The sequence below is a fragment of the Eurosta solidaginis genome, unplaced genomic scaffold (assembly GCF_040869045.1).
Source record: "Eurosta solidaginis isolate ZX-2024a unplaced genomic scaffold, ASM4086904v1 ctg00001227.1, whole genome shotgun sequence".
Classification (NCBI taxonomy): Eukaryota; Metazoa; Arthropoda; class Insecta; order Diptera; family Tephritidae; genus Eurosta; species Eurosta solidaginis.
Genome location: NW_027137012.1, coordinates 153,325 through 175,081, shown reverse-complemented (window position 1 = coordinate 175,081; position 21,757 = coordinate 153,325). Strand labels below are relative to the sequence as shown.

The 21,757-nt window shown below is 37.4% G+C and overlaps 1 pseudogene; it reads right to left on the bottom strand.

The window, feature by feature from the left end:
- LOC137236018 (neurotrimin-like) overlaps window positions 1-21,757 on the bottom strand; it is a 104,823-nt pseudogene that overhangs the window by 65,177 nt on the left and 17,889 nt on the right.

Below are 21,757 nucleotides of genomic sequence, written 5' to 3'. Positions count from 1 at the left end.
TCAGCTTATTAAAAAACTAACATTAATAAAATAACTTGATATCATTGGCCAGTAAGTAGGAATTTATTTTTGTACAATTAATGCAAAATCACGAAAGGAGTATCAATGCTTTTGTAAACATTGCTATGAAGTCAATAAGTATATAAGCGCATATGTATGTATACATACCGTTTGTATACTTAAACAGCATTGCCAACTTCCCTGCCGGTCAGTTTTGTCTAAAAATAATTTAATAGTAAGGGAAACTATTTGCTACTTGTATTTCCTGTTTCCAATCCCTCTCAATCTGACTTTTCCTTTTTCATTGCACTTTTACCATTGCTCCTGCTCTTACTATGTTTCTGCCATTTCTTATGTTTTTTCCCATCACTCGATCACTTCTTCCCCCTCGTGATTTTGTGGATTTCTATAAAATTATTTAATTTTTCCTCTTCCCTTTTATTGTTATTTCTCATTTTCTTTACGTTAAATCTATCTTGCTTCTGATAAATTTTGCCTATCCGTTTCCATCCCTCCATTTCGTTCTTCACTTTATTGTCCCCATATCCTTCCTCTCAAATTTCGACTTCCAGTACCGCTCATTTCCTTTCTCATTTTTCTCTTTCATTTGGTTTCTTTCTCATTACTTTATCCTCTGCCTTTTAAAACACGCTCCTACTCCTTTATTCCTTCCCTTAGACTCCTCTTCTTCATGTCCCTTACATGTCAGCGCTACGTCTTTTTACCTATCACTAAGTATAAAAGATGTATGCACTTATCGGACGCTATATATTATTTTTCTCTTTCACCCGTATGGAAATTTTCAAAGAAACGAGAAAGTCATACATATGTACATACATACATATACCTTCAATACCAGTATATTTAATCAGATTACAAATTTCGTCGTGAATGATCACTTCACAACGTCTACAAATTACGTATCAGTTGCTCACTTAATATTCGAATGTCACGTATACGCCATGCGTGTTCAAGTGCCTTCAAAGTGAACAAATTGGCTTAGTGTCTTTATATGTATGGTAAATACCTCTTTCTTGTTTTCTTTTATTTATTTTTGTATGGGTACAAGGTGAGACACTCAATTAAGATTGTGCAAGATAGATAAACGGTTTTAATTTGACAATAGCAGCACATTCGTATACACATATATCTACATTAGAGTGCCCGTTATTTACCAAAATTTTTTTTCATAAAGCATCTCTTAGATTTTAAGTTCATTACTCAAAGTAAACAAGGTTGTAAAATAAAAGAATACCGTGTCGTAGCGGTTGGGTTGGTCAGTGACTTTTTTCATTTACTGAATTTTTGAGTAAATATTTAAAAAACTAGGCTGCAAAGTGAAACTCTTTTTCGGGTGATCAGGATATTTGAGTTTGATATTTTACTTAAAATGGCCGGGACGATGAGCAGATAAACACATTGTGTAGGCTATACGCGAAACTGGATCCAAAATTTGACTGAAGTCATTACCAAAACAAGAGCCGAAAATATACTGAAACTTAATACAAACAGAAAAATTGGCGAACTCTGACGAAAAACAGAGCTACACCGGATTCATAACCAAAATCAATCCAAGGCTTAACTGAAACCGAAATCACACCAAAAACAAAGTCTGGAGCTGAAACCAAAATCGAAAACACTCAGGCCGAAACCAGAACCAAAACTGAAAGCCTATCCGGATCCGAATCTTGAACCGAGATCGGAACAGAAAACGAAACCACAACCAAAATTGAAACCCTATCTTGATCTGAGTCGGGTACCGAAATCAGAACCGAAACCTAAGACAAACTAAAATCAGAATCTAAATGAAACTCGATTCTAATCCGAGTCTAGAACGAGTAAGGAAACCGGAATCATCAATGAACTGAAAGCAGTGTGAAACCGTAATCTATTTGGGGCGCATTGGTTGAAGGAGCCATCGGAAAGCCAAAGTTTACAAATCACTAGAGCCCGCTATTCGACCAACCCACGTCGCGGTACGAGTAGATGACGGAACGATAGTATATAAATGTCGGTAGAATAACGCTACCGACATCCAGATACTTAAAAATATTAAACGCGTAGTTCGACCGTAGTCTCAACTTAAAATCTAAAAAATAATCACTACCAAAATTTTCAAACGACTTATAAAGCAACTGATCAGCCAACGATCCGATGAGCTACACGTCACGAGAAGGAGGATATATTCGTTAGCACTCCGCTGATATGCAGAATTACAAATGACAGTGATTTAATCTTAAAAACACACAGAAGAGAACATCAGACTACTCAGGTAGTCGCGCGTTACTCTGCCTCCACTTCGAACTGGACACTGTGGCGGGACAAGCCGTTCGTTATTCGCAATCACATCAATCATCTGTTAATTGTAATGTTTAACTAACGTCTACATAGCCACATTCGTATGAATAATTTCTGGCGATACTGCCAGTCACTCCTCGAAGGTTTTGGGGATTGTTATCGATGTTGATGGTCTTTTGCCCGATACAAATCCCGCACGTTCCGATAACACATTGGTCATTCTAGGCCATCCCGCCACCCATCCCAGAACTCCATCAGAAACTTGAGATCGCCAGGGCCTCATCTGTTAAAGGAACAGGATGCTCCACTGGTGGTTATCAGTTCTGTTGGCAGCCCCTTGAAATGATTGCAGTACACAACCCTTTAATCATTTGCTTATTTTAGTCGTATCTTACGACAGGTATACCAGCCGCATTTATATTCTAAGTTCTCTCACCTGCTGGGACGAGTAGTCGTAAGAGTCAAATTATAAATTCAGGTTAGTCCAAATCCACACACATAAATCTTGCATATGCTTTTAGTGTATGAGAATAACTTTGGATTACTTTTTTTTCGAAGCAAAAGGATTTCATTGCCTTTACTACCATTTGCCTGTTGACACTTATAAGCAATTAATCATAGCACAGCTCTTGGGTTGAGGTCAACAAGAATTACGTACACAAATGTCGTAGAAATGTTAAATGCGCTCATAGTACACTTGAGTGGAAAAATAACAAAGCCTCTTTTAGTGAACATATGTGACTTAGGTTTATTTTCCATTTTCTAACAATTGTTAAATGGTACTTACTTGCATTTTCATTGGATCCGTATTCACTTGGCACATGTACTTGCCGCAATCCTCCATTTTCACATTTCGTATTACTAACGTCCATGTATTGAAGTCATTATGTGTGACTGACAATCGATCATTGTTTGTTATCACATGTTCGTGTATGGCCAAAATCGCTTTTGCATCGGCTTTAATCCAAGCGACCTATTGTTTTTTTTATAGTTTTAGTAGTTAAGTTGTTGTTGTGATTCATTTTTTCAGCGCGTTTCTATATTCATGCAGTTATAAAGAATATGAAGAGTTCGAAGGTATTTGGTGGCCAACCGATGGGAATGAAGTATTTGGATATCAAGGAGATGAGTGAGAGCCATTAGTTGAATAGATGACAAGTGCCACGAGAGCATTGAAGTAGACCGTAGATCGTTTTGTTGAGTGTGCGTGTGGTTTAATTATGTTTTGGTAATTGGTAGTTTATTTAGTTGTGTGCGTGTGTGCATACATGCGTTTGAGTGTACAATGCGGTTATGTTGTGGGGTTAAACGGTATTTCATTTTTTGTGTTCGCGTTCAAAGCACAACCGTTGCGTTGAAAATTGCATTTTGATATGCGTAAATGTGTGTGTGAATGGTTTTTCGTTCGATTTTATTTTCGTATATTCGATTCAAATTAGTTTAGTTTTATTTTGATTTTTAGATTTGGTTATCAATACCGGTCGTTATTTGATGTGTTTCATTAGTTTCGCGAGTTTAGTCACAATATTTTTTTTTTTTTCATTTGGTGGTACAGTAAAAAATATGTATACATTTACATACCAACGAATTTAGTCGCACGAGCACAACATACACAAAGTCAACCAGCGCCCGCGGAGCAGATTGTATCGATTGAGTGTAAAAAGTTAGTGGCTAGAAGGCAGTAGCAGCAGACGTTATTAGATTTTTTGTGGCGTTTGTTGTTTTTATTATTGTGCAACATCATTGTCCATCGCCATCATCATCACTAACGTTTATTCAACAATTTCCGGAATTTTAATATTAAGTTTTTATGCGTGAATTTTGTACAATTTGATTTTCATTTATGTGTGGCACAGACATTAAGGGAATTGCGTTTATTTAGTAATTATTTTCGAACGAAGTGATTTTCGTTGTAGTTCAGTATTTTAAAGTATGTGTAGATATTTTTTTGGAATTAACACAATGAGTTTTTGTGCAGATTTCAGGAGATTAAGTTTGAATTATGATTATAAAATTGTGTAATATGCAATTTTATATAATTTAATTTAGTTCAATTTAATTTAATTTAATTTAGTTTATTTTAATTTAATTTAATTTAATTTAATTCAATTTAATTTAATTTGTTTTTATTTAATTTAATTAGACCATTGTAATTTAATTAAGTTTAATTAAATTTAATTTAATTTAGTTTAATTTAATTTAATTTAATTTAAATTAATTTCATTTAATTTAAACTAATTTCATTTTATTTAATTCAATTTCATTTAATTTAGTTCAATTCAATTTAATTCAATTTGTTTTTATTTAATTTAATTTAATTAGTTTCATTTGATTTAATTTAACTTAATTTAATTTAATTTAGTTCAATTTAATTTAATTTAATTTAGTTTAAATTAATTTCATTTTATTTAGTTCAATTTGATTTAATAATAGTTTAATTTATTTTAATTAAATTTAATATTATTTAATTAATAAAGGCGTTGCGATTTTCCAGCATAAAAAATATATATAGGTAATGCAGATCAAAAGTAAATTTTTTGCGGTTTCGAAAAGCCATTAAGTAAAAGTCAAGCCATTACAATGATGTCATTTAGCGAGTCAGTGAGTCACGCAGTATGACGCAGTTGCCCATAGTCAGTCAGTTATCATTTGGGATTTTTTTTTATTTATTTTATTTTTTTGTTAAATTTGTTTTTCATATTGTTTAGTTTGTTATCATTGTTGTTGGTGGTGATGACATTGTCATGCCAAAGTTGGCAGATGCCAGTGGAATTTGATGTCGTTACCGATTTAGATTTTATCAAGTTTTGTTTTATAATTTTGTTGGGGGGTAACCATTTTTGTTTCAGATTAGTATTTCAACAAGTTTTTGTGTGAAGTGAAAGCAGATATTTTGTACGCAATTAGTGCACATCGATGTATTGTTATCATAGTTAAAAAAAAATAAATGTAAGGCGAGATAACCTCCGAAAAGATCTAAGGCCAAGCTTCTCTTCCAATTTGCGTCGTGCTCCTCCTGATTTTACCTACAAATTGGCCGGACGGGACCTACATGTTTTATGCCGACTCCGAACGGCATCTGCAAGGCAGATGAGTTTTCACTGAGAGCTTTTCTTGACAGAAATACACTCGGAGCGCTTGCCAGTCACTGCCGAGGGGCGACCCGCTTAGAACAATTTTCTTCTAATTGAAAAACCGTATTTCAAAAATTTCGATGTTGCTTTGCCCGGGAGTTGAACCCAGGGCATATGGTGTGATAGGCGGAGCACGCTACCATCACACCACGGTGGCCGCACGGTGTTATCGTAGTTATTTTCGTTTATTTAGTATTTTTATTTTCAGTTTATGAAGTCGAAGCGATAATTGGTTTTGTAGTTTTGTTGTTGATTTAAGTTTTTGGTGCATTATGTTTTTGCTTTAGACAGATTATCAATTAGTGCAATACGAAATTTTTAATAATATTTGAGTTGAATGATTTTTGAAAAATATCGCATTTTTGATGTGAAAAATATTCAAAAAAAAAAAAAAAAAACAAAAAAAAACCAAAAGTATTTCTTAGTTAAACATTTTTAATTCCATCGTCGATTTTTTCCAGCGTTGCCAACGTGGGTTTGAGAAAAAATAAAAATTACACTTAAATTTAGTTATATTCTTTGCAAAAAATGTTTTTAGATTACACAATAGTTATATAAAATTGAAGAAAAAAGAAAATAATTTAAAGAAAACTCATATGGTGCAGTTGGTGCATGAAATAGATTATTATTACTAATATATTTTTTTTAACATGCGGATAATAAGTAACTTTTTTGATACATTCGTATATTATATTTTTAGGAATATTTTTACAAAAATGATTAACTTTTTAAAATATGAGGCGCTTTATTTTAATACTTATAAAAAACATTAGCTAAAAATGGCATGCAACCAGTGGTAGATATAGATTTTTTTTTTTCAAATTCGAGGACTGTTCGGATTTTCGTTGACTTTTTGAAGGAAAGATATTTCGAGATGTTTTGTCCTGCGCGCTTTTGTTCTTTACACCACCGAAATCTAAAGGCTTGGTTTCCTCGAAAGCGGCACCGATATACGGCGGCCGCTATATAGCGAAGTACTTACGTTGTCAAAAATATTGCAATGTGAAAGTAATTATGTGGAAACTAAGAAGACGGTGAAGTTCACCGTAACGTAATATAGTGACCGTAACGTAATATAGAACTCGTTCATCACCGTTTTTCCCACCGTTATTGTCAAAGCGGTAAACATTTTGTCAAATGATTGAAAATATTTATAAAATAAACAATATTTTTGAATAAACAATTTTTTTTGCACGTTTATTTAAAAACTAATAAAGTACCTAAAAACACGTAAATGCAAAGTGGAGTTTTGCGAATCGTCTGCCATAACTGTTCGCAGTTTCCAACAAGCGGTGTCGCTGAAAACGGTGAGTATACCGGCCGCTTTTTAGCTATCGTAAGATAGCGGCACCGCTTTTGGAGAAAATCAAGCCTTAACACCGTATTTGCTAAATGTTTTATGCATTTTTTATTCTTTCGAGATAACAAGTTTTGTACGTTGTTAAGCGTGGAGTGCTTCCAATGTATGAAAAAATTTTTTAAACAATTTTATATTTTCAATTTATTTAATTTTAGTTTATTTCATAATTTGGGAAACATTTAAACCACGCGCCTTCAGAATGGTTAAGGGGACAGCTGTATACCTTCTTAATCTCTTCAAAGCGTATTCTCCCGTTAATTTGACTCGAATCTGCACTCCTACGATGATTGAAGATTTGGCAAGCACATACAGCCAAAGTCATGCTTTTGTTCTTGTACAAATTCTTCCTATTATCTTCATTGTATAGATTTATTCTTTGGGTATAGATATGCTTTATATGTTTGTTTGTATCAAAGCTACGCTTGTTATTGGCAGGTTCATTTCATGAACAGGTTTTGCATTGCGTTATTTATAAAAGTACAAATAAGTACCCAAAAATATGCAGTGGTAGTTAAGCGGTGAGTACTCTTATTGTTTTTAATATATGAAAGAATTTTTTAAAGCAATTTTTAAATTCTAAATTTTAAATAACATTACCACCCAGCCATTTTTTTCAGAGTGACGGAGCAGAACGTCACCCTCTTTATGAGTGATTGCACATGGAAGTTGTCTTGTATTGAAGTGAGGAAACCAGGGACCGACTTTAATAGTTATTTTCTTTTCTTGAGTCGAAAAAGTCCGGCTGAAAAAATTATCCTATTCAAAAGTTTATGGGATCCCGAAGAAACCTATAGCATTTCATTAGCGAATCGTGCATCTTTTTTATTTTTCTAACTTCTTTAAGGACAAAATAAAATTTCGGCCCTATTACTATCGAACGGCTCACCCGAGTGCAACAAATTGTTTACCAATAGGTTCTTTTAAGTGTCTCTATGACCACTTATAAGTTTTCTTTAGTAACACCAGAAATTTGTCATAGAAAAACGAAAACTCTAACAGTTCTATACTTATTATTTTCCATAGTAAACTTGTGCCTGTTTTTTTTTGCCATAAAGTTTGATCCAAATGAGATTTTGCCTTGAAATTTGATACATCGCTTTCTGTTGAACCCAGAGGATACTGTTTTATTTGGATAGGACTGAACTTTTACGCTGTCCTTGGAAAATAAAATTTTGAATTTAACTTTTACTTTCGAACTTATAAAATAAAATTTCGGATTTAATAATTTATTTTGGACTAAAAAATTAAAAGCACTACCCCAACTATGTTTTCACATTTATAAATTTTCTATTCAAATATACTTGGATCATGGCGAAATAACCAGGTGAATTAAGATGTCAGTTGTCTTGCTCTTAATTCTTCTTTCTTCTGTTATTCGCCTATCTGAATGTTGTCCCCGAAAAAGTGTTGTTTTTTTTTTAATTTTTTAGGAGTAAAATATGCTACTGTTAGTATTTTTTTCACATAAACGTATTAGGTAAATATCGATGGACCCTTACTGGATTTAAATACAGAGATTCATTATTCGTGTTTCGGTGTCAACAAGTAAAGGCGAGCTAAAATATTACGTTCATATTGTAAAGAAAGTGAAACAACACCTTTTAGTCGTTTAGGTTTTTTGTTTTTATTTTAACAAGACAAATGTTTCAACACTCGCGTGGTGTCTTCAGTTGCTAGTTTTCAACTCTTGAATTAAATAATTAATTACGTTCATATTGTTGTCGTTTACGTTCTATATGTTTAATTTTTTCCCTAAAAATTTTAAATTTGAAATTTACAGAGACCTGAAATTATTTGTTTTCATGGCATATCCAACAAAGGTTTCTCCCTTGGCCAGCGCTATCCAAGACTTCCGAGGTGTGTTTTTGTCATTCCTTTAAAAAGAAAGCCCTAAAAGTCAGCTCCCTAAGATTTGAGAAATGTTACAGTTATGTGTTGTCTTTTGAAATATATATGAAACCGAAACGTTTCGTATCAGCATCTACTGGGACTAGGCCGACTGCCGCGGGAACTTCTATCCTCTGATATATTTTGGTAAATAATAACATTAACATAAATTGTAAAAGGTTTCTGTGTGATCTTCTAATCAAGGTTGTATAACATATTTGAAGGATACATGTTTTACTTCCGGCTTCCAACGACAAATCAGATGAAAATTTGTTAGGTTTGTTTTAGGGATGGAAACTCAATTTAGACTATTACGATCAAGTGATCTGTAAATAATGGAATTAATCATAACGGGGCCAGTAGTCGTACACGAAACCCATGAAAGTGCCGCAAAAGGCAGTAAAATTCAGCAAAATAACTGACGTACATAGGTACTAGATATATGGGGAACACATCTTGCTATCATATCCGGTTTATCTGTGAAAGTTTCAACTGCGGCTGAAGTTGAGCTTTCTTTACATTTCATGCTTTGAGTTTTAATGCTCATCACAGTTTTATTGGCCAAATTAATTTTTTTAATTTCGATTCAATGCTAACAGTAATGTAAACTCGCATTGGTCCTTAGAATATCCTTTTTCATTGGCATCAGGGTTGCTTAAAAAAAATAGTGTCTGTAATGACTTTCTCCTATTTTTTCAAGGCTGTCTTTTTCTATTTACTTCAACTGGTGATTCCACCATTTACGCGGGTATGAATATAGAAAATGTAGAAACCGTAGAAAAATTTACGCAAATGTTCTTTGTTGTTAAGTATGGGCAACTTTTGACGGTAAAATGAAAAACTTGCTACGTTTCCTATGGATTCTAGACAGAGAGAAACCCCTATTGGATTATGTTTTTATGTTTTATTAGATATTTCCAATAAAACAATTAGGCCTAAAACAATTAAATATTCAAAATATTCTTACTTAAATTTAATTCTACATAATTATTAAGTAAATGATTTGGCAGACGGTTTTTTCCATGTGTCTGTATAAGTTGAGTCTAGGAAGTATACCTCATTCGTAAAGCCAGATGGGTAGTACGAGTTTACGTACGTTTTTTTGGTATATGCGACTCACCAGCTGTGTTTTGTCGCTTTGTTAATTTCATATTCAGAGACCTTATTAAAGATGGAACAATCGACATATACATGGACGATATAATTATACCAGCATTAAACGAGGATGAAAACATAAGCAAGCTGAAACGAGTTTTAGAGGTAGGATCGAGCTATGGGCTACGGATTAAGTGGAAAAAGTGCCGATTCTTAGAAACGAATATTTATTTTCTAGGCTACGAAATAGAAAATGGAACAATTAGGCCATCGACTGAAAAGATCGACGCAATTCAGAATTATCCATTACCAAGAGATAAGAAATGGCTAGAGCGATTTTTGGGTTTAACGTCGTATTTTAGGCGTTTTATAAATAATTATGCGTTGATAGCGAAACCCTTGTTGGATCTCTTGAAAAAGGATAGTGAATTCAAAATAGGTAAAGAACAGCTAAATGCTTTTAAGCAGCTGAAAACAGCGCTTGTAACTGCACCAGTTTTACGATTATACAACGTCAATGCTGAAACAGAAATCCATACAGATGCATCCAAGTTTGGATACGGTGCTATCTTTATGCAAAAGTGGGGTGAGGATAAAAATTCCATCCGGTTCAATTTCTTAGTAGGAAAACAACCAAGGCAGAAGAAAAGTACATTTCGTATGAGCTTGAAGTACTCGCTATTATAGCAGCATTAAAAAAAAATGGCGAATATATTTGAAGGGTATAAAATTTAGTATAATTACAGATTGTAACGCGTTTGCGTTAACTATAAAAAAAGACGATGTGCCACCTAGACTAGCTAGATGGGCCCTTTTGTTGCAAGAATTTGACTATCAAATTCATAACAGATCAGGAACTCAAATGCGTCATGTGGATGCACTAAGCAGAATGTACTGCCTGCAGATGGATGATTCGATACGACATAAGTTAATGACGGCACAATTAGAAGACGGATGGACGAAAGCAGTTAGAACGATTGTAGAAAAGGAACCATATGAAGACTTTTACATAGTTCATGGAGTCCTATGTAAGGATCCTGCTAAGGAACTTGTGGTTGTTCCTATGCAAATAGAAGAAGATATAATTAGACATGTACATCAGCAGGGTCATTTTGCAGCACGTAAAACTCAAGAATGTGTAGAGAAAGCGTATTTTATACCGCAAGTTAGTCAGAAGGTTGCAAAAGTAGTGAATAGCTGCGTTCCGTGCATAATTGCAAATGCCAAAGCAGGGAAAAAAGAGTGTTTCCTTAATCCTATCCCAAAAGACGATCAACCACTCACTACGTACCATATCGATCACTTAGGGCCATTGACGGCTACGTCAAAGCAATACAATCATATTTTAGCAGTAGCGGATGCATTTTCCAAATTTGTTTGGCTGTATCCGACATAGGATACAAGCGCTGCTACTGTAATCGATAGGTTAGAGAAACAAGCCGCCATTTTTGGACATACGAAGAGTGTAATAACAGACAGAGGTAGTGCTTTTACCTCACAAGCATTCAGCGATTGTTGTAGTAATCACGGTATTCAACATCTTTTAATAGCAACAGGAGTTCCCAGAGGTAATGGTCAAGTGGAGCGCATCCATAGGGTAGTAGTGCCTATGCTGACAAAGTTAACTCTACACAATTCTGATAAATGGTTCCTACATGTAGCAGAAGTTCAACAATTTTTAAATAATTCATCCAGTAGAAGCACAAAGGCATCTCCTTTCAAAATTTTAACATGATTAAATATGCGACTAGACTCAATGATAGATTTAACTGAGGATGAAGCATTGCAAGAGCCGAACAAAGAGCGTGAGACAGTTAGGCTAACGGCTAGTGATAGTATCAGACAAATTCAGGAAGAAAATCGGAAAAGTTTCAACGCGAAAAGAAAAGCTGAGCAGCTTTATAAAGAAAACGACATGATAGCCATAAAGCGAACTCAATATGGCCCCATGCTTAAATTAAAGGGAAAATATCTTGGCGCGTATAAGGTTATCCGCATACAAAATTATGGAAGATATGAAGTCGAAAAGATAGGTGAGCATGAGGGACCAAACCGGACAATAACGGTAGCGGAGTATATGAAAAAATGGAACCCGTCGTTCGGGGACGAACGGTCGTCAAGACGGCCGATTGTGGGATTAGCGTTATATACCAGAAGTGGTCAAACGTACTAAACCATCATAGAACCAACCCAACACAATCCTAAATGCTACAACTAATTAAATACAACCCTGCATAGTAAAACATTTTTAACGAAACGCTGACTTTGAAATACACCAAGAACGGCAGTTGAACATTTGACATTGTGCCGAGAAGTTTGTGCCGTGGTCCTTAAATTCATTTAATGTATCTAGCAATTAACTTTTAATAACTTTTAAATAAACTCATTTTATATTTGTCAATCACTACATACATATATATTTTTTACAATGAATTATTTCCGCAATATAATGCCAGCAAGTAAGAGTTATTTTTGTTGTACGTACATTTGACATCTGTATACATTTATTTACATTTGTTTTATGACCGGCCGCAGTGAGCGTTGAAATGTTAAATTTGCTAAAGGTTAAACTAATTATAGTGAAATTGATATGCAAAGGAATTTTGCAATGTATTTAATATCGACAGATTTCCAAAGCAATTAAACTGATGGAAATTAATGCTTTAATTGTTTAATAAATGGAAGTGCATTTACTAATTATTTGTATTTTGGTTTGTTTTTTTCAAAGGACTTCTAATAAAATTTAAATGTTTTTTTAGAAGTATTTAAATGTTACCCGGCGATTAAGCCGACCTGAGCGTAAGCTGTGAAGGGATCGCTTCTGCTGGTTTCTAGGAAGCGATGGGGATGACAAATCTGATAACCGACTCCCTAACGATGGAGTAAACTTCCCGCCATACAACTATGACGAAGCGTCAATGAATTATCGTGATTTTGAAGCTCATAATTATGAACTTTTGGTTTCTTAAAAAAGTATGCAACAACGTGTTGGTCGACGAAACGAAATGGCTGGATCTTCCGATTATCACATTGTTCACAACTAAGCAATGTGTAAACACACCATTGACTTCATTGAGATGACTGAAGATCTGAAATATCATGAAGTTGAGAATGAGTGTATATTAGGCTCGTAATGCAAAAACTCGTGATTGAGGATATACTGTCCCAAGACCCAAACTTTACTTATGTAAACCAAGCGTTAAGAGATAAGCTCATTGAGCAGAAAGAGGTGTTAAAATGTATAACGAAAGAGGTTTTCGCAGCAAGAATGTTTCAAGAAATCAAAGCTTATAGATTACATGTTGGCAAAAAAGAAGTCTGTTTCCTGTCAGATTTTAATTTGACCAAACCCAACAGAGATTGTTCTGACTTTCTCTATCTATTCACCTACCTCTCTTTAATCACAATCTCTTCTTCCTATCCTCTTTCTTCTCCCCTCTGCGCTCACACTATAGGCACATTCTGTCTATGTGAAATTTATATTGGCCCTACAGTGCGACTACTCTGCGTTCTTTCTGTTTACGTTAATCGATCATTCGATTTCCCTATCCTTTCATCCTTAAGTAAATCTTTCCTCTTTTCGTCACCCTCTTCCTTCTCTTGCTCTTGTCTAAGTCTAAATATCACTATTACTTTTTTTCTTGTCTGAATGTTTTCTTACTTCTCCCTCTTAATCTCATATTCATCCTTTTTCTCAAACCATTACCCTTGTTCTTTTACTCTCCCTCTTCATCTTATTTCCTTTACTTATCCAACTTCCCTGTATTTCCTGCAACTGTGTTTTTTACTTTTCCCTAAAGAGTCTCGATGAGGATCAGTATTAGCGATTGCAGTGCTAAATTCAGCACTTGGCGATTTAAGTACAAGCTAATGCTGCTTCGATTCTCGGATGGCATGGCCTACCAAAACTTATTCGTTTAAATCGGTCGCCTATTCCTCCGATCGTTGACAAGCTGAAATAACTGAGACAGTTTTGCACTCATGCTAAACGTCGTCGACACTTAAGACACTCATATCTCGCCGAATAAATCAATGTGCGCGCCTCTTCCAATTACATCTGGCGTTTTCTCATTTATAAGAGACTATTCTCAAATACAAATAATGATTTCGTATTTTCATTTGACGCTCTCTCATTTACAACGGTAAACGGTGTACATAGATTGGATCTTTTCAGGATTTCTCAAAATTATCGTGAATCTAAAGGTCATAATTATAAATGTTTGTTTTGGAGAAAAATGATCCAAAGTTACAAAAGCCAGGATTTACCATAATTAAGACTTTATTGTACTGAAATTTAATATGCTCGAATGATCCCTTCATTTGATTTATTTACATTTGCATTGAAAAAGTGCTAACAATTGACATGGAGATGCCAAGAGCTATATTTGCTTCAGTTCACCATTTATTTCAGGATTTCTACCTACGTACCCAACGATACATTTAATGTTATTCTAGTTACTGGAATCTAGTAAAAACATAGTTTTTTGTAATCAAGATTGTTGTATTAGTTTGCTTTCTGGGTCATTTTATTGCAATGAATATTGAAAATACAATATTGAGCGCTTGACCCCCAGCCTTTATAATTGGTTACATGAATATTTTCATCTGTATCCAAAAATATATTCCATATACATATAATGCTATACCGTTGTAGTGGTAGATATTGGACCGTATTACAAAATCCAAAATCATAAGAACAATAAAACCAAGTAGGGAAGGCTAAGTTCGGGTGTAACCGAATATTACATACTCAGCTGAGAGCTTTGGAGACAAAATAATGGAAAACAACCATGTAGGAAAATGAACCTAGGGTAACCCTGGAATGTGTTTGTATGACATGGGTATCAAATGGAAGGTATTAAAGAGTATTTTAGAAGGGAGTGGGCCATAGTTATATAGGTGGACGCCTTTTCGAGATATCGCCATAAAGGTGGCCCAGGAGTGACTCTAGAATGTGTGTACGATATGGGTATCAAATTAAAGTCATTAGTGAAGGTTTTCAAAAGGGAGTGGGCCTTTGTTGTATATGTGAAGGCATTTTCGAGATATTGACCAAAACGTGGGCCAGGGTGACCCAGAACACCATCTGTCGGGTACCACTAATTTTTTTATATATGTAATACCATGAACAGTATTCCTGCAAAGATTCCAATGGCTTTTGATTTCGCCCTGCAGAGCTTTTTCATTTTCTTCTTTTTAATAGTGTAGGTGTCCCACCCATTTTACAAAGTTTTATTCTAAAGTTATATCTTGCTTCAAAAAACCAATCCTATCACCATGTTTCAACCCTTGTTTCGTATTTGGTGTAGAATTATGGCATTTTTTTCATTTTTCGAAATTTTCGATATCGAAAAAGTGGGCCTAATCATAGTCGGATTTCGCCCATTTTTAATACCAAGGTAATGTGAGCTCATATAAGTACGTGAACTAAGTTTAGTAAAGATATATCGATTTTTGCTCAAGTTATCGTGTTAACGGCCGAGCGGGAGGACGAAATTTTCTTTTATTTTTGTATTTTGTTGCACCATATCATTACTGAAGTTGAATGTTGACATAATTTACATATATACTGTAAAGATATTAAATTTTTTGTTAAAATTTGACTTAAAACATTTTTTTTTAAGTGGGCGTGTTCGTCATCCGATTTTGCTAATTCTTATTTAGCGCAGATACAGTAGTAGGAGTAACGTTCCAAGTAACTACCAAGTTTCATCGCTTTAACCGTCTTGGGTAGTGTATTATCGCACTTTTTCGGTTTTTCGAAATTTTCGATATCGAAAAAGTAGGCGTGGTTATCGTCCGATTTCGTTCGTTTTAAATAGCGATCTGAGATGAGTGCCCAGGAACTTACATACCAAATTTCATTAAGATACCTCAAAGTTTACTCAAGCTATCGTGTTTACGGGCGGGCGGACAGACGGACGGACGGACGGGCGGGCATGGCTAAATGAATTTCTTTTTACGCCCAGATCATTTTGATATATAGAAGTCTATATCTATCTCGATTAGTTTATGCCGTTACGGATTACCGTTATGCGAAAAAATTAATATACTCTGTGAGCTCTGCTCAGCTGAGTATAACAAAAGAACTTAAATTTATTAAGTCGCTACAAAGGACTTTTTTAAAATTTACGTAATGTTTTCAAAATGGGTTCTGAAATAAAATCAGCTTGTGAAAGACTGATAAACTAAAGCAAATACCTAATGCTGGTTAGCGAAATACTTGATTTTATCATAGGAACAACACTATTATAAATTACGCTTAACCGCCTTTGTGATTTTGGCCGTTTGGTAGCAAGTCACGCCAGCTATCCATGTTTCGCGATAACTGATCCAAATTGGAATCATGGAGCGAGGACAAGTCTTTCCCCATCTGTCCTTTTCGTACTCAGTGGAGATCTTCTTCTTGTATTTCCAAACTGCGGTGTCGACTGAAATATACGCATTACATGACCTTGCAAGCGAAGCCTTTGAGTTTTTATTCGCTGCACTATTGTTGTTTCTGTGTAAACCTTATACAGCTCTTCATGATGATCATAGATCTTCCAGAGAACTTTTCTCTCTCCAAAGCCTGCATTGAAGTCGGCAAAGATATGGTGTATGTCGATCTTCTTATCGTAAGTCTTCTCCAGGATTTGGCGCATCGTAAAAATCTGGTCGATAGTAGATTTACTATGTCTCAAGTCGCACTGATAAGGTCCACTCATTTTCGTGACTATAGGCTTCAGTTTTTTGGAAAGTACGCTAGGTAGAACCTTATACGCCATAGTAAGCAAGCTGAATCCGCGGTAAATGGCGCGGTTTGCGGAGTGGTCTTACTTGTGGATTGTCCAGAGTATACCCTAGTTCCAATTTGGAGTCATGCGCTCAACCGATCTTTTTTACATAGAAGCTGATGCATGCTCTTTACCAACACTTCGCCCCCGTGTTCGAACAACTCGGTGGGTATTCCGTCATTACCTGGCACCTTGTGATTTTTAGCTGCGATATTCTCACTTCATCGTAGTAGGGTGCCGAAGCATGTTTTCCTTAATCGGAGATCGGGGTATCGAGTTCGTCTGCTGTTGTTGGTGTTGTAGCAATAAGGACAATCCCCGAAGGCCTTGGGGAGTGTTATCGATCTTGATAGTCCTTTGCCGGATGCAGATCCGGTACGTGCCGGTAACAAGCATCCTAAAGGTACTAGCGCGACCATCTCGGGAACGATTTGGTATGACCACATGAAACCTTCTAGGCCATCCCACATACCCACCCCCTAGATCCATCAGGAGTTCAGGGTCGCCCGAGTCCCGGCTGTTAATGAAACAGGATTCGCCACGGGTTAGTGATGTTGAAAAATGGGTTGGAGAAGCTATATATTGCGCTGGCAACCCCTTGAATCAATTTGTTATTTTAGTCGCCTCTTACGACAGGAATACCTAAAAAAAATAAATGTAAGGCGCGATAACCTCCGCAGAGATCTTAGGCCGAGCTTCTCCTCCAACTTGTGTCGTGCTCCTCTTGATTTTTCCTACAATTTGGCCGGACAGGACCTACATGTTTTATACCTAGTCCGAACGGCATCTGCTAGGCAGATGAGTTTTCCCTGAGAGCTTTTCATGAAAGAAGTACGCTCGGAGTGCTTGCCAAACACTGCCCAGCGGCGACCCCGCTTAGACAAATTTTCTTCTAATTGAAAAAACTTGTTTATAAAATTCTGATGTTGCTTTACCCGGGGCGTGAACCCAGGATCTTCGGTGTGGCTGGCGAAGCACGCTACCACACACCACGGCGGCCGCCACAGCCATACCTAGCACGGGTATATCCTAAGCCCCCTAACCTGCTGGGCCTCGTCTCTCACTTTCGCTGCCCTATTGTAGTGGCTCGAGTCAAAATGTGGACCTCGTAGAGTACGCACATCCAGGACATTGGAACTATGTCAGCCGTCGATCATTACGATCAAATAGCTTGGTGTATATTTTTATGCTGCAGTCTGGTAATGCAAATGACCGTAAATCGCGCCGCGGCGAAGGCGATCCGCCGCAACACTTTGTGAGATGTTACATAGTAAAGGCTAAGTCTTCTGACTGTAGCACCAAATACCCCTTCCTTACGCACCCTGTAGTTAAAGTCGCCAAACATAATTTTAATATGATGGCGAGAGCAGTCTTCGTATGTCTTTTCTAGGAGTCCTTTTCATCCGCATCGTCTATAAATGCGTAAGCACATAGAAAATAAATAATAAAAACTTCGCCTCAATATAGATTGCGGCTAGGTGCTGGTACACATCCCTAAACAAAAGTACTTGGCGGCGAAGTTTCTTTCCCAAACAAACCCAACACCTTGGCGCTGAGCTTCACGTTTGTTCATGTGTCCACTATAGTACACGTCCCAAGATTATATTGCTCGTATGGCTTTTCCCGTCCATCGAACTTACTGTATAGGAGTGATGTTCGCGTTTGCCTTGACAAGGACATCAACCAACCGAAACAACCAGGCATTGGTACATTCTCCTAAAAGAGTTCGGACTATCCAATTACATGCCCTCAAATCATGTTCTTCAAAATCGTAGTCCATTGAACGTTTCACGTGGTCGTAATAGGATAGGATAGGTTAGGTGGTAGCTGCCCTGATAAGGATAGCTCACTTGGACAACACGAAGGTCCGTTGTGATACCACATACACCAAAAATAACGGTGCCCTAGATCCAGCTACTTAGAGAATCGTTGGGTAGCAACGATAAAGCTCCGAATGATACCGATCTCAACTTTGGATATATCCTCGGGAGATCCAAGTGAGTCGCGACCGAAGTACTTTCGCCTAATTCTGGCAAAAGCTGGACAATCAAGCATAAAGTGATTTGGTGATTCCACCTCATCATCCTCCATACAGCTGCAGCAGGATGGAGTTTCCAGTATATTGAGACGTACCGCATGGATACCCATGGGACAGTGCCCTGTCAAAACCCCAATGACCATTGATAGGTGAGCCTTAGTGAACCCAATTATTTCAGCAGACCTCATGCCATCCACTTTCGGCCAGAAAGATCTTGCTACCCTGCAAGACGTGGTATCCGCCCAACGTTTGCTGAGCTAATTCGAGGCCCAGCTATGGAGGAGCAATCCACAGGTGGCCAGCGGGATCCCGAAGTCCCTACAGCCATCTTCATCCGGTTCAGTTGTACCGATGCGGGCTAAGAGATCCGCTTGACAGTTACCCGGGATATCACTATGGCCCGGGACCCAGATAATCTTAATTGTAAAATAATTCGATGCAATCGCAAGCGAGGTCAGGCACTCCCAGACCACCATCGATCGCACTGTAGTTGAGCTCAAGGCGTTGATAGCCGATTGGCTATCAGAGTAGATGTTAAATTCCCTAACCGTGGTAGCACTGGATAGCATTCCATCCACCGCATCCTTAATCGCAGCAATTTCCACTTGGAATACACTGCAGTGATCAGCCAACTTAAACTTGCGGCTTAAATTTAGCTCTTGACAAAAGACCCCCCCACCAACCTTTCCATCCAGCTTTGACCCATCCGTGAACAAGTTAGCCGGTCCCATGCCCCAGATAATTCCTCTTCCCCAATCCTCTCTCTCTGGAATAACTGGGGTGAAGGTTGTATAGGGAGCTGTTATCGGCATACAGTAGTCCGTTCTGTACGGGATGAAGTCGAAACTGGTAAGAAGGCTAGAGTGTCCGCGGTCAGAAAGTCTATATCCCATATCACGAAGCCTGACCAACGACCTTGCCGCGGCCGCCTTTCCCGCAATATCTACTGGGTATATGTTCAGCATGACGTTCAGTGCCAAGGTAGGCGTTGTTCTGAGAGCGCCACTGATACCGATCAGCGCCGTCCGTTGCACTGACACTAACATTTTGGAGGTGCTCGCCGTGTCCAGTGCTTTCCACCAGACCAGCACCCCATATAGCAGAATCGGTTTGACCACCATCTCATAAAGCCAGTGTACTATTCTTGGCGAGAGTCCCCATCTCTTTCCGATAGCTCCTCTGCAGCAGTACAAGGCAATGGCGGCCTTCCTGGCCCGATCTTCCACATTGGGTCTCCAGGACAGTTTCTTGTCCAAAACAATCCCCAAATATTTAACCCTATCAGAAAGTACCAACGGTACCCCTCCAATCGAGGGAGTTCTGAAATCGGGCACCTTATATCTTCTTGTGAAAAGGACCAATTCCGTTTTTCCCGGGTTGACCGCCAACCCACATGAATCAGCCCACCTATCCACAGTATCCAGGTAGCCCTGAAGAACATCGCGCAGGGCGCCCAGAAATTTGCCTCTGACTAGGATAGCGAGGTCATCTGCATAGGCAACCACCCGACAACCATTGGCTTCCAGCTCCACAAGAAGCTCGTTGACTACCACAACCCAGAGGAGAGGAGATAGGACACCCCCCTGTGGCGTGCCCCTGCACACCTTCCTCTTAATTATGGCCCCTCCCCACTGCGCTGCGACAATTCTGCCGCATAGAAGTTTGCTAATAAATTCAACCAGAGCCGCCTCGACTCCTAAACCCACCAGAGCTCTTTCGATTGACCCCGGTAAGACATTGTTAAAAGCTCCCTCGATGTCTAGAAAGGCACCCAGAGCATACTCTTTGTGTTCTAGGGACCCCTCTATTTGCTTTACAATCGAATGGAGAGCCGTTTCCGTCGATCTGAAACAAATGGTTCAGAAACAAAGGTTTCATCCGAGGCTTGTTATATAGTTTCATTGGAAAGCGTTTTAACGTGGCAGGTCCCATGTCTAGCGCACAGCCCAGAAACGGGACTTGGATTAAAGTCTCCTTTACGACAGTCATACCTGCTGCGGCTATATTCTAAGCTCCCATAACCCATAGGGGGCAGCTATTGGAACAGCAAATTTTTTAATACCGTCTACGCAGATATCATACAAAGCTGCATAGCTGCAATGTATGTGTATAAGTAATTTGCATATGTTACCAAAAATAGTTCAATCTAAAATGTTGCATTTTTATCAGAGTTCAATGACATTGACGTTTCTGTCACTCTCCCATACCCAGCCAAAGGTGTAAAGATATATGTATGTATAAAATAACATACATAGCAAGTTGATAACATGAAAAATGTATGTGAAATGCCCATACATGTATGTGTCTTTATACGGCTGCGCTTACAAATATGCTGCTAATGCACATCGCTGCATAAATACATTCAACGTAGACTACAGGTGTTGGCTGAAAATATAGCGACCGTAAATGAAAAGTGTAACAAATGTGTTGTACGTGACTAGATGCCACATAAAACTAACCACATTCCGTGCAAGCTTTCAACTACTATATTTAACTAAGCAAGAGGGCGTAAGTTATATGCGTGCTCGTCAACCGATTTTTTTTTTGTGGTGTCTGAGCTACTGGTTCTACATACATGAAATTGTATGTGATGTAAAAAGCAATTGAAGTAGCTCTTAAATTGTGTTGCTTCAAATTCAGGTTAAATAAGAATCGAATTTAGTAAAAAAGCTCAAGTATTGTACAAAGAAAAAGAAATACTTTCAATATAGTCGATGCCTTTGTGCAACTTGAACGGTTGCGAAATCGCCTATCTTCAAAGCAAATTTTAAAAGACTTAATAAGTCGCTGGTTAGTTTAAGTTGGGTTTGATTAAATAATTCGAGACGCCAATATTGGAAGTATTTTAGATGTTGCTGGAATCGACGCGATTCCTATAAGTGCAGTGTAAGTTCACAGGATGGTTGGAATTGGCATATATGAGGGTATAGCAGATCCAGTGCTATGAGATTTGAAAAGTATCATAAAAACTGTGGCGTGGTTGGTTGGTTGCTTTGCCACGCGGATATCAAGATCCGAGTCCAAGTTTCACATGGGACGCAGTTTTTATGCATATTCCTTCTGAAACCAAATGCTGTTGATATCCTATGGCTGGTAGGTACTTCGAACCAATTTTACAGAGTATTGAGCTACATCCTTGAGTTCTGGCAGTATATAACCACCCATAGTT